This window comes from Lactuca virosa, chromosome 9 (assembly GCF_052849685.1).
Source record: "Lactuca virosa cultivar CGN04683 chromosome 9, Lactuca_virosa_CGN04683_v6, whole genome shotgun sequence".
NCBI classification, from domain to species: domain Eukaryota; kingdom Viridiplantae; phylum Streptophyta; class Magnoliopsida; order Asterales; family Asteraceae; genus Lactuca; species Lactuca virosa.
The window spans coordinates 20,618,434-20,632,164 of NC_136434.1; the positions used below are offsets into that span (position 1 = coordinate 20,618,434).

The 13,731-nt window shown below is 26.7% G+C and overlaps 1 pseudogene; it reads left to right on the forward strand.

Annotated features, from left to right (window-relative positions):
• The first annotated feature begins 188 nt into the window (after window positions 1–188).
• On the forward strand, window positions 189–11,147 carry LOC145138995 (xyloglucan endotransglucosylase/hydrolase protein 2-like; annotated as a pseudogene).
• Window positions 11,148–13,731: the final 2,584 nt, after the last annotated feature.

Here is a 13,731-nt window from a genome sequence, read left to right on the forward strand (position 1 = left end):
AACTAGTTATATTATGGATTGTGGGCATGAGGATATTAAAACCAAATATCTTGTAGAAAATGCAAAAAGAATATCACATATTAATATTCCCATTCATATTTTAATACCTGCACACAACACACGAGCATATATTGATTTGTTGGATGTCTTTGTACATTATATTTATACCTACACATAAGCAACTTGATTTATCCGGGTTATTTTTTAGCAATAATCATAATTTGTTTGCAACGATCAAATGGGTCTTCATTTATGGATGATAACGAAGATGATGGTCATTTTGTCTGAAGTAATTTTCTTGCTTAGAGTTAGTGATGCAGCACAAAATGCTAGCTTTGATGAAAATTATAAGATAATTTGGGGAAATCAGCATTTTCAACTTCTTAATCAAGGGCGAGAGGTTCGGTTGTCATTGGATAAATCCTCAGGTTTTCTACTAAATTGTATTTTTTGAATAATCTTTACTTGTTTTCTGAAAGTAATTATTTAGATTCTATACTTTATTGTTTTATCACTAACAAAAATAATAATAATTTTACATAACCATATTATTCTGGTTTTCAAATATATATATATATATATATATATATATATATATATATATATATATATATATATATATATATATGACAAATAAACTCCATCACTTTTCGATATGTTAATTTGATGAGTTTGTTTAGTAGTATCCATTATTTTATTACTATATATATGAATTTGATTCAAGGATTATGATGGAGTTCTTTGGTTTGCTCACATTTTTGAGCATTTTTTTAACATGACTTGTTTTCTAAGTTACGTTCCATTAAAACCATAAATTTTAAGGAACCAAAAAATCGATCAGGTCTTTTTGACTAAAAATTTAAGGCTAATCATAGATATGACAATTTTTTTAGATATTAAGAAAAATGTATGACCATATTTCATTAGAATAGATAAGTCACAGACACTTCGACTTCGACGTTACAAATACACATTTCCTAAAATAATGTTAATCCTTTGATTTATGCATTTTTCTATTTTTTAGAGCTTTATTTTTATCGGAAAAAATAAATATACCAAAATACATAAATTCCATGATCTACAAATAGACATTTATATCGATATATAAACATAGTAAATTTAAGCAATTTGGTCATTAACAAGTGAATGATCACTCCATCCAACTTTTACACTTGCATTCTAGTCATTTATATGTGAGCGACCAATGTGATTCATATGTGAATCTATTCAAATTCACATGAAAATGTCATATAGTTTAATCATTGGCCGAAAAAATACACATGTATATCTACACGATTACTCATATCTACGCTAGTAACATGTACTTATAAATTTATTTGAAGGTGCTGGATTTGGGTCAAAATTATGTTTTGGATCGGGATGCTTTCAAATGAAGATTAAGCTACCGGCTAAAGATTCCGGTGGTATTGTTACTGCTTTTTATGTATGTACAAATGCTTTAAACTTGTCTTCATAGTTCTTATATATATATATATATATATATATATATATATATATATATATATATATATATATATATATATATATATATTAAGCTACCGGCTAAAGATTCCGGTGGTATTGTTACTGCTTTTTATGTATGTACAAATGCTTTAAACTTGTCTTCATAGTTCTTTTATATATATATATATATATATATATATATATATATATATATATATATATATATATATATAAACCTAACCCTATACAGAGATGTTATTGCTTGGACAAAGAGTATTGTGTGGCCATATGGTAATTGATATTTAACAAGAATTTAATAAGAAATAGTCCTGTAAGGTAATGAAAATACTAAAAATCAATTAGTTAAAAAAATTAAATCATTTATAAGGATAGTATGGACTTTTATGATGACTTTTTATAATTATCATTTTGTGAGAATGTTATTTTGTTAATATAATCTTTAAGAATGAAAATGTGTGAGAATAAGAATAAAAGAAAAATAATGAGAATGTGTAACCTAATCGTTCTCATATAGCACTTGGTACACGGTTACACAATACTTGTGTGTCTTAATATAACTTGCTTAAATATATATATATATATATATATATATATATATATATATATATATATATAATAGTACGAATATCATATGTGAATATCGTTTTATTGTGCATCATTTTTTAGTGAATTTCATTTGGTGTAGAAAAATAAAATATAGGGGATTCAACACGGTAGAATAGAAAAAAAGAATTAACCATACATTTTGTTTCATATTATTTTCAAACAATATAAACAAAATTTGTATATTCCGCTTATATAAATTTGTATCTTTCTCTTCCTAATTCAATACCACAATGTAGAGTTTTGAGTTTTCTCAAATCATACTTTTTTCACCATCTTATGCACCAAACTCCAACAATCTCATCTATATATGTGAAATATTTATATCTTTATAGTAACCAAATAAATATAATAATTTTCACATAGTAACCATTAGTTAAGAAAACTCTTCACTTGTAGTTATTAATTATTTTAAAGTTCAAATCGTAAGTACACATTACTAATCATATATATATATATATATATATATATATATATATATATATATATATATATATATATATATATATGCACATAAGTTACAAAACTCTTGAGTTATAGTTACTAATTAATTCTTAGTTAAAAAGACTAGACATCTTGTCTTGTTGTTATATTTTTTTATTCCATATTCTAGTAATATATTAATTAATATATATAACTCTACTTTTGTAAGTATATTAGTTGTATACTCAACGACGAAACTCAATCAAAGAATCATATAAGACATTGCAAACTAAAAACATACATCTTCAAGAAATTGTAACAATTAAACTGAAACGTGATCATCTTTTTCTTTTGGCTTTAAATATACAACCATAAATTTTTTCTTAAAATACAAAGAAAGTGTAAAGAACAATATATGGATATAAATTATAAAAATGAGAAAATAACACATTATTGCTTTTAGTATTTCAAAACCTTTATTATGATACCCACTTTGAGTTCTCCCCAATATACCTCACCATTTGCTTTCTTTTACAAATTAACACTTCAAAAATCTTCTACCTTGTTGATCTATTACTTTTTTATCTTCATATTCTCTCTAAATTTTGTATGTGATTTGTGTATGGAGGTTTTACTAAAATGATTGGTCATTTTTATAGTAATGCAATATATACATAAGTAGGAATACAAAAACTTATTATAAATTTATAATTATTGTAGTAATTGACATTAACTTCAGGAATATTGAAATATATAGCTTTCAAATCTATATGGTTTAAAATAACAATTTATCTCTAACCACATGACTTTGAACGACATCTTTTGTAATTTAATATATGAATTAAAAAATATTGTTTAAAATGATTATGTTATTGACATAAACAATGACATAATAATTATTCAACTAAGTTTATATCTATAATCACAATTATTTTGAACAATAGTACTCAATGGTCTCTACCCATTGTTTGCACATAAATAAAACTAAATATGATTTTTTATTTAGTGTTATTTTTAATAATTTTTATGATTGATTAGTTTAAAATTTTACTTATATGACCATTTTTTAATTTTGATAATAGATATAGATATAAATAAATTTATGTTTCTTTTTAACTATTATTATAAAAAAATAGTTTATTGATAGTATTTTTATTTATTTGATAATTCGATTGATGTTTGTATTCAACAAATATAACATTTTAACTATTTACAAAAAGAATTGATTATTTTTTGAGTTTATTTGAGATCTAGGTTTTGGTTTTAAATCTTATACCATATTTAAATTAATAAATTAAATATATTATATTGATAATTTAAAAAATTGTTTATAAACATTGTATTTAAAACCATGTTTAAACTAAACAACTAAGTATATTATAATAATATTTCAAATAATCTACCATATTAATGTTAATATTTTATTTAATAAGTTAAAATAATGTTGGAAGTTGAAAAGACATGGGTTTCAAATCAATATATATATATATATATATATATATATATATATATATATATATATATATATATATATATATAGGGGATAGGGAATATACTTTACAGCCCCACCTAAGCTTAGGTACTAAACCTCCAAGATATGTCGTTTTAACTTAGTAATTATACTCGATTTGGTTTTCACTTGGTAAATATACCGTCCCCAATAACACTTATTTCCTCCATTATCGTTTTACCATCCCTGTTTTCATTCCTCCATTATCGTTTATTACTTCACCCTAGTGAACAGTATTGTTTTCCACTGTCACGAAGGTTGAAGATAATCAATGTTCTTCCTTCCTTATCAAAACTATTATGTAGATCATGAATCTACATCTTCAAGTGTTAATTGTGAATCCCCTAATCGCAATCTTTATATAGTAAAAAAACGTATTTTCATGAGGTTTAGTACCTAAGCTTAGGTAGGACTGTAATATATATTCACTTTTCCCATATATATATATATATATATATATATATATATATATATCTTGATTCTTATATATGAAAAATACCAAAAATCATGAAAGTACTATAAGTTTTACTAACAGTAAAACACCAAATAATATATTCTAAAATTTGTATTTAATAAACATTTTAAACACTCATAAAATCACACAAAAATAATAAATATAACACAATATACACTTAATGTATTTGATACATTGAGAAAAATAATAAAATTCTCATTTTTATGCAATAAAACCTATTTCTTCAACCGTTTCAAACATATGAACTTTTTGTAGGAAAATCTTACATATATATATACTACTAATATGGCTAGAAATGCATCAATGAGGGGAAAATAAAGTCATTAATAAATGAAAAATAATTTTAGGAACATGAAAGTTCATTTAGTTAATTAATTATAAGATATAAGTTAAAAACTCTTGAGTGGTTGTTATTAATTGGTTGAAAGTTGAAAGGTTGTTGAGATTTCTTGAGTGGTTGTTATTAATTGGTTGAAAGTTGAAAGGTTGTGGAGGTTTCAAAAGAATATAATGCAAGTATATGACATATCTTGAATCATATTCATTTGGATTGCCTTTTTGATAATATTTATTTTTAAAGATAAAGATATATATAAATAGACATTAGATTATCATTTCTAAAAATTAGTATCAAGTGTTAGATAAATATCATAAGAGAGACAATGCACAAACCTCCGAACCCGAGAGCAGAATTTGCGTGTTAATAAAAACAGAGAAAAATTGTGTTTATAACCATTATATTTTGGAAAGATATAAATATTTAATTCTTCGTAACTATTCCCTCAATTTTGGAGCTTTGTGGCTAATTTTGGTGAAGAAAAACACCAAAGAGACACCTAGATAGAGGATATCCATAGAGACACTAACATGAAAAAAAGAGAAAAAGGAAAGAGTTTATGGGCTTGGACTCTTATTCTTGCTTCTATTGAGTCTCAAGTACTTCTACTAAGTCATATAAAAAAGTTACTTAATGTTGTAAAAGATATGTTCAAGCTTTTATCAAATTTCAAGCATGATTACCTAAGAAAAAAAATCATATTACAACTAGCATTGATGTGAAATAACCCACTTCTTAAACTCCTCATATTTGAATCATAAACACTTGAACTACATGAAATATTTTTGTGAGAAAATACTACTAATATAGTTATTATTACAATAAAAACTATATTGCAATATGTAAATCGTAAACGCTTGAACTATATGAAAACTTTTTATGTGAAAATACGACTAATATAGCTATTATTCCAAGAAAAAACTATATTGCAATATGTGAATCACAAAACCTTCAATCACATGAAACTTTTTTTGTGAGAAAAGAGTAAGAATAACAAAAGAAAAATAAACACCACAATGTTTAATAACATAAAACACTAAAACATCTATTATAAGATATGTATTAACTCTTTATATTTGAATCACAAACATTTTTAAACACATGAATGTTTTTACTAGGCAAAACTTAACAACTTTTAGACACATGAATGTTTTTATTGAGCAAAACTTTATAATGTTATAAAGAAAAGAAAAATAAAAAGTTATTAGTGATTACTAATTAATAACCATAAATTAAAAACTATTGAGTTTTAAGTAATAAATATACATAAGTTAGAAATTTCTTGATTTTTAGTGGGAATTTCATGAAAGGAAAATTAAAAGTTATTAGTGATCGCTAATTAATAATCATAAATTAAAAACTATTGAGTTATGAATAATAAATATATATAAATTACAAAACTCTTAAGTCTTAATGTGAGTTTCAAATGAATATAGTGCTTGGAAATATTATTATTATTATTATTATTATTATTATTATTTCCCATATAAATAATTGGTTTGATGCATCATTTTAATCCCTTCAATTTTTAAACGTAAAGATATTTACTTTTAATTTTATAACATACATAGGTGGATATATACGTTAAACAAATCACATATAATATATATTTTCACAAATATCATATGTAATTTGTGTCGTAGTAATTTGAAAAAAAAACACTTTCATATGAAGAACATATCACGATAAGTCAATCATAATTACATATCTAATATTAAAAATGATGTTATCTTTTAAATATTGTCTTGTAAATTTGTTGTAAAGGATAACCCAACAAAAAAATAATATAAACAAAACATAATCAAAATAGAAAAACTACAATTAAATAAATAAGAAATTGGATGATTGAATATATATATATATATATATATATATATATATATATATATATATATATATATATATATATAACATAAATATACATTTAAATCCAAAGAAAAACACTTATGTCCGTCTACTCTGCTCAAACAAAAAAAACTATATTCTTTTTTTTTACTCTTCTTTCTTCCTTTTACACCATTCAACTATATAAACTTGATGACAATTCTTCACTAACCTGCAATCAAAATGTTTTTCTTGACAAAGAATAATTATAAAGATGTTTCAAGCAAAACATTGATGTTTGGAGCCTCACATTCAAGATTGATTACTACACACAAATCACGTATAAAGATTACATGAGAAAATGAATATAAAGAAAGAATAGAAAAACTTCACTTGTGTTGGTTGAAGGGAAAAAATCATATTACAATTACCATTTGTAACGCCCCAAATTTCAAATACAAATATTATCATAACATAGCCTCAATAACCTCTAATATCCGAAAATCCAAATACTAATATCATTATTAATAATAATTGCGGAAGCAATTAAAATTTAAATAAACACTTGGTGCGTTACGTCTTCCTCAAAACTCGTCGTTTCCTTTAAGTCTGAACCTTATCCTTCCCCTTCCCGCTGCCACTTGCTACGTTAGTTCCTGGGTTGCGTACATTTAAAGATTCTAATGGGTAAGTTTAGAGCCTAGTGAGTTCGTGTTGCACATACATGTTCATCACTTAAAAAAATAGTTTTATCATATATCTTCAATAAATCATACAGCAAAACATATCACCCGATGACATAATTTAAGGGAACGATTAATTATCCATAGAAAAAACCAGTGGGTCGTTTCCCTTCCCCTTGGTACAACCTATCAATTGTACTCAAGAATTTTAAATATCCAAGGAAATGAGTATAATTCTCAATTCACATCCCCACCGATCACACACATCGTCATGCTCACGGCGATTAAACCCCCACCCGTTTCCGCTAAACATGTCATCCAAAAAAAACACGGTAGATAACAAGTCTAAAATAACATTTGCACGCAACCATACTTATCATAAATAGGGATGGCAAAAAAACCCGAACCCGATGGGGAAACCCGATTCCCGAAGTTTTCGGGTCGGGTCGGGTCGCTCTTATCGGGTATCGGGTCCTTATCGGGTATTTTTTTCGGGTTCGGGTCAGGGAGTGGGGAGTGTCTGCCCCGACCCGCCCCGCCCCGAAAATATATATATATATATATATATATATATATATATATATATATATATATATATATATATTACACTTCTGCCCCTGATGGAAGACTAACCCTAACACATTCAGTCATTCTCTCGCATTACGCTTCGTTCCAGGCTTCCAGCAACCGACTCATTCTTTCAAATCGACAAAATCAAAAAATTTCAGCTATGGTCCGATGAACAAGAAGTCGACTAATCGACTACACCATCGTCGACTTACTAATCGATTACACCGTCGTGGCATCGTCGATCAATAGAAGCGATTGCAACCAGCCGACCATCGACCATCGTCCAGCAACAACGTCCTGAAGCATTTTCCGTTTCATCGAAGTCTGCCTCGTCCAGCAACCATCACTATTCAACCCTCGCAGGCTCGTATCCTCTCTCTATCGTCGCCTCGTTAACGACAATCCAGGTAAGAATAATGAGCATCTCGAATCCAGTGACCAGTTACGTCTTTATGATGAATTGATTTTTGATTTCAAATATGATTGATGAATTGGTTTTGGATAATGCTGATTTGTACCGATGAATCTGTTTTGTGATATTCAAATGCATATATTAGTTGATTTCTTTTCAAATGAAATTATTTGTTGTCTGATGAATCTATTTTGTAATATTCAAATGCATATATTAGTTGATTTCTTTTCAAATGAAATTATTTGTTGTCTGATGAATCTGTTTTGTGATATTCAAATGCATATATTAGTTGATTTCTTTTCAAATGAACTTATTTGTTGTCTATTTGTTGTCTTTCTTTTCAAATGAACTTATTTGTTGTCTATTTGTTGTCTGTTGAGTCTGATATGACATTGGTTTGAGTTGAACAATTGGTTTCTGATTTGTAATATGTTTCTGTTTAGACTTATCTATTTGAATCTGATTTGAGTGAATTTCTGAATTCTAATCTATTTAGACATATTTGTTGAGTCTGATATGACATTGGTTTTTATTTTTCAGGAAATATGAATTCAAACAGTCAAAATCATGCTCCAGCTGCAAGTAGTCAAGATGTGGGAGGAAAACACTAATGAAAGCGGGACAACAAGTTTGGATGATTTTGTTTGATTTTAAGTTTGTTTTAATGTTAAGTGGTAATGTATTATTGTTATGAATTAATTTTTCATATTGTGTACTTGGATGTTTTGGTTGGTTGGTTGTTACAATATTAGACTATTGGTGATTTCTATTTTGTTAAATGATTTAAGAACTTATTTGGTATCTTAATTTATCATTCTGTATTTGTAGTTTTTTTTTTCTGCCACATTTCGGGTTTTAGGGTCGGGTTTTCGGACCGTTATCGGGTTTCGGGTTTCGGGCCGGGTTCGGGGAAAGTTTCAGCCCCGACGGGGTGCCCCGAAAGAAACCCGTCGGGTATCGGGTCGGGGTCAGGTACACCTTTAGAAATCGGGTTCGGGTTTGGTAAAGCCTGCCCAGCCCCGAACCCACCCCGTTGCCATTCCTAATCATAAAAGTTATTGTTAATAAATAAATAAAAACCGCATAATAAACGCATGATAAAAATTTATGTGCGAGCAACCACGAACATAAAAAAACTCACCTCGTAACCGATAACTTCTAACCAAAGCTTTGTTGCTAACCTGCACCCTATATTTCTCGAACTCTTTATAATGCATAAGGCCTTGGACGTTATAATCCCTTCAAATGCTCGAATTTATTTTGCTAATCAAGATGACGGTTTTAGGGTTTAAAGCTCATTATTTTTTCTAATTAAACTCAATTACTCCTAATTAATCACCCATTATATTATTTTAATAATTTAGTCAAATTATATATATTTATATATTTATTTTAATTTGAGTTAATTCACACCATTGATGTGACATAAACCATATTTTCAACTCTTTATATTTGGAGCATAAACGTTTGAACTATATGAAAGTTTTTTGTGAGAAATATTACTAATATTTTAATCATAAACGCTTGAACTATATGAAAGCTTTTTGAATCACAATAACTTCAACCATATGACCGACTTTTTGTAAGAAAAATGTACTAATATAGCCACATATATAATGACAGAATACAAACCATTAATGGAAATTTATAAATATTATAAATGTTATTAATTAAGAAATATAAAAGGTCATTTATGTTTCAAATCAATATGGTTTGAAAAAACCAAATATCTCTAACCACATGATTTAGAATGACCTCCTTTATAATATATATATATATATATATATATATATATATATATATATATATATATATATATATATATATATATATATATATATAAAAAGAAGGTTCACATGAAACTAATCCAAGCCTTATGGTATAAAAAAAAAGAAAAAAAAAACAAGTGGTGAAGTTTTAAAAATGTCTATCGCATTCAAAATCATAACCATAAAAATTATTTTTCGCTTGTAATAAGATTAAAATCGTAAATGAATAAAAACTAAATGGTTGTCAACCTAACAACCCTTAAAGATCAATGATTTATGCATCTGGTAGTATGTTTCTCATTATGTCGAGTCAACGTAGTTATTTCTAAATACAACTGTTCACGAAGAAATGGACTTTAAGTTCTTGGGAAAGCGGCCGGGCAAACCAGTCATTTTACAAACGAACGTATTTACAAATGGTCTCGGTGGTAGAGAGCAGTCTTTGGTTCGATCCTGGTGCGGATTTCCATTACTACAAATTGCTATGGAACGACCATCAAGTTGTGTACGCGTGTATCTTCTTTTATCGGAAATTACATACATCATATTGATATCAAACTTTATAGGTTTTGTTAGCTTGATTGTGTCCAATGATCAAGAAAAGAAAACCAATCACTTTATAAACAAATATATTTACTAATGGTTACATTTTATATTCATTTCAGGTTCTTTGTAGATGACACACCAATAAGAGTATATAAGAACAACATAATTAGAGGTATTGGGTACCCTAATCATACATTGCAAGTGATTACGAGCTTCTGGGATGGATCAAGTTGGGCTACAGATGGTGGAAAAACGAATGTCAATTATTCAAATGCACCATTCCATGTCAATTTCCAAGATTTTAACATTGATGGGTGCATCTCGATGCCTAACAGTCCTAATAAGGACTGTGCTTCTCAAAAGTATTGGTGGAACAATAAAAAATATTGGCAATTGAACCCCCAACAACTGAAATCATTAGAAGATGTAAGAAAAAAGTATATGAAATATGACTATTGTACTGATAAGACTAGGTATCCTACCCCTCGTCCAGAGTGTAGTGAAAAATGATGGGTAATAATTTGTATTGCATTTAATGAGCTATCTTCTAACTCTAGAAATAAAATTCAAGGATTATGGTCCTTCATTTCGTAAAAGATGTACAAATTAGGAAGGATAACATTATAAAAAATTACAACAATACCTAAGATTTCATATAATTTTTTACAACTTACTTTAAAGATATAATTACAATACCCCGTTTTTAAAAGGCTTTTAAGATTATAAAGTTCTTGAAAAAGACTAGGACGATTTTCAAAGTTTTTATTATGATTTATTTTTAATTGAAAGATTGAATCGCTTATTGGGTATGTAAAAATGGAAATATAACTCAAATAACTACTAATTAACTCAAATACATATGTTGCTATTTGCTAATTAACAACCCCTTTTTCATTTGGTGGTAATTTCCGGGGGATTTTGCTATGGATTTTCGGGGGATTTTATTATGGATTGAGTTTGTGATTTTTGGTAAACGATAGGGACCATTTATGAAATTTCGTCTTCATTTACCAAGTTATATCCCATCCAATGAGAGAATTCACATGAGCATGATTGGTCTCTTTTTTATCTCTCATTGTCCCCTCTTTTTATAACAATAACGTTGTTGTTAAATTTGATATAATAATTCGTATACTAAATTGATATAATATATTGATTATTTTGAATTATATGATAATATATACATCTATTATAACTGCATAATCTCAACCGTTTGAATGACTTCTACCCGTGAGTTACTCATGAATAAAATTAAATATAATATATGGTTTAATGTTATTTATAGTTGTTGTTATTGTTAATTAATTTTTTAAAATTTATTTGTTTAACGTTTTAATTTCTATCATTATAATTATTTAAAACATCAAACATTGTTTTTTGATTTTAAAGGTAACAATATAATCATTTATATAGAATTATTTTTAACTATTGTTACTGTAAGTTATTTTAAGCTACTTATTTGAAAACTTTTAACGATTATAAAAATATATTTAGGAAATATTTTAGTTAAATTGAGATTATAATTTAGTTTTTTCATTTAGCACTACAATTTATCACTTTTAACTATTCACAAAATATTCATTAGGATTTTTAAGTGAAACTGAAATTTATATTTAAGTTGACACTGTAATGTTATATTTAAATTAACAATTTAAGTATTTTGTTCAAACTGTTCAAAAGTTTTAGCTTTAAACTGATAATGGTTTACATACAACAACATATTAAATCTAATAAATCAAGTATATTATGTTAAAAGTTAAAGATATAACTTTATAAATAGAAGTAAATATATTATTTTTAATATTGAAATTTAGTTTATTTAGGATTACACTTTAGGTTTGATATTTATTTAACCTTATTAACTAACTTATAATCATTATTAGAAAGACACTACAATTTATCATTTTTAACTATCTACACAATATTCTTTGGGCTGTTTAAGTTAAACTAAAATTTATATTTAAGTTGATCCTGTAATGATATATTTAAATTTATAATTTAAGTATTTTATGCAAATTGCTCAAAAGTTGTAGTTTTGAAATGATAATGGTTTACATCCAACAATATATTAAAACTAATAAATTAAGTATAATATGTTAAAAGTTAAAAAACATAACTTTATAAGTAGAAGTAAATGTATTCTTTTAATATTGAAATTTAGTTTATATATGATTACACTTTAAGTTTGATATTTATTTAATCTTATTAACCAACTTATAATCATTATTAGAAAGAAATTGAAAAGTAATGAGAGTTTCAAATGAATGTGGTGAAAGGAAAAATGCATGAGTTTCAAATGAATGTGGTGAAAGGAAAAATGCTTCATTTATAAGTATATATAGATATATAGATATATACATATAGATATAAATATATATAGATATAGATATGGATAGATATAGATATAGATATAGATGCCTCATCCACCATATGTAGGACACTCATAAGAGAGCTCCACACTGGACTCTACCTCTCACATACAGTTCTAAGATAAGATGGTTCTCTCCATCCTAGAGAAATTATTTCCAAGTATAGACAATTTAACTTTATCGTTGGAGCATGCTCCCTAGGATCATGTCTTAGGAAGGTTCTAACGATTCTCTTCTATGATGTTAGCTAGGACCCAAGTCGAGAACCCGCTAACAACTCAAATATAAATACGTCTGGACCAATCCAGATCCACACTTAAAGACTCGATGGCCTCTAATAACCCGCAAAAAAAATCAGTTTTACAGTTACAATATTATTAAAGAAAGAATCTCACATTTATATTCTTTGCATTTGATTTCCCACCTTAAATATAAGAATTTAATGGAGTATGAAACTTAAATAAGACATTTACCATATCTCCAAATTATCGACCACAAAGAGAAGTATAAGATAACAAGTGGAAATGATATTTTTATTGAGTTCCTAACAATGTGCCTAACTTAATTGGTTATACCTAACATAGTAACAACATTCATGAAACATGTATGTTAAAAAAATAGACGTTTTAAATAGTCAAGACGATAAGAAACACTACAACCATCTGCAACCAGATCAAGAACCACTTTTATTTCAAACATTTTTTTATGATAACCTAATATTCAAA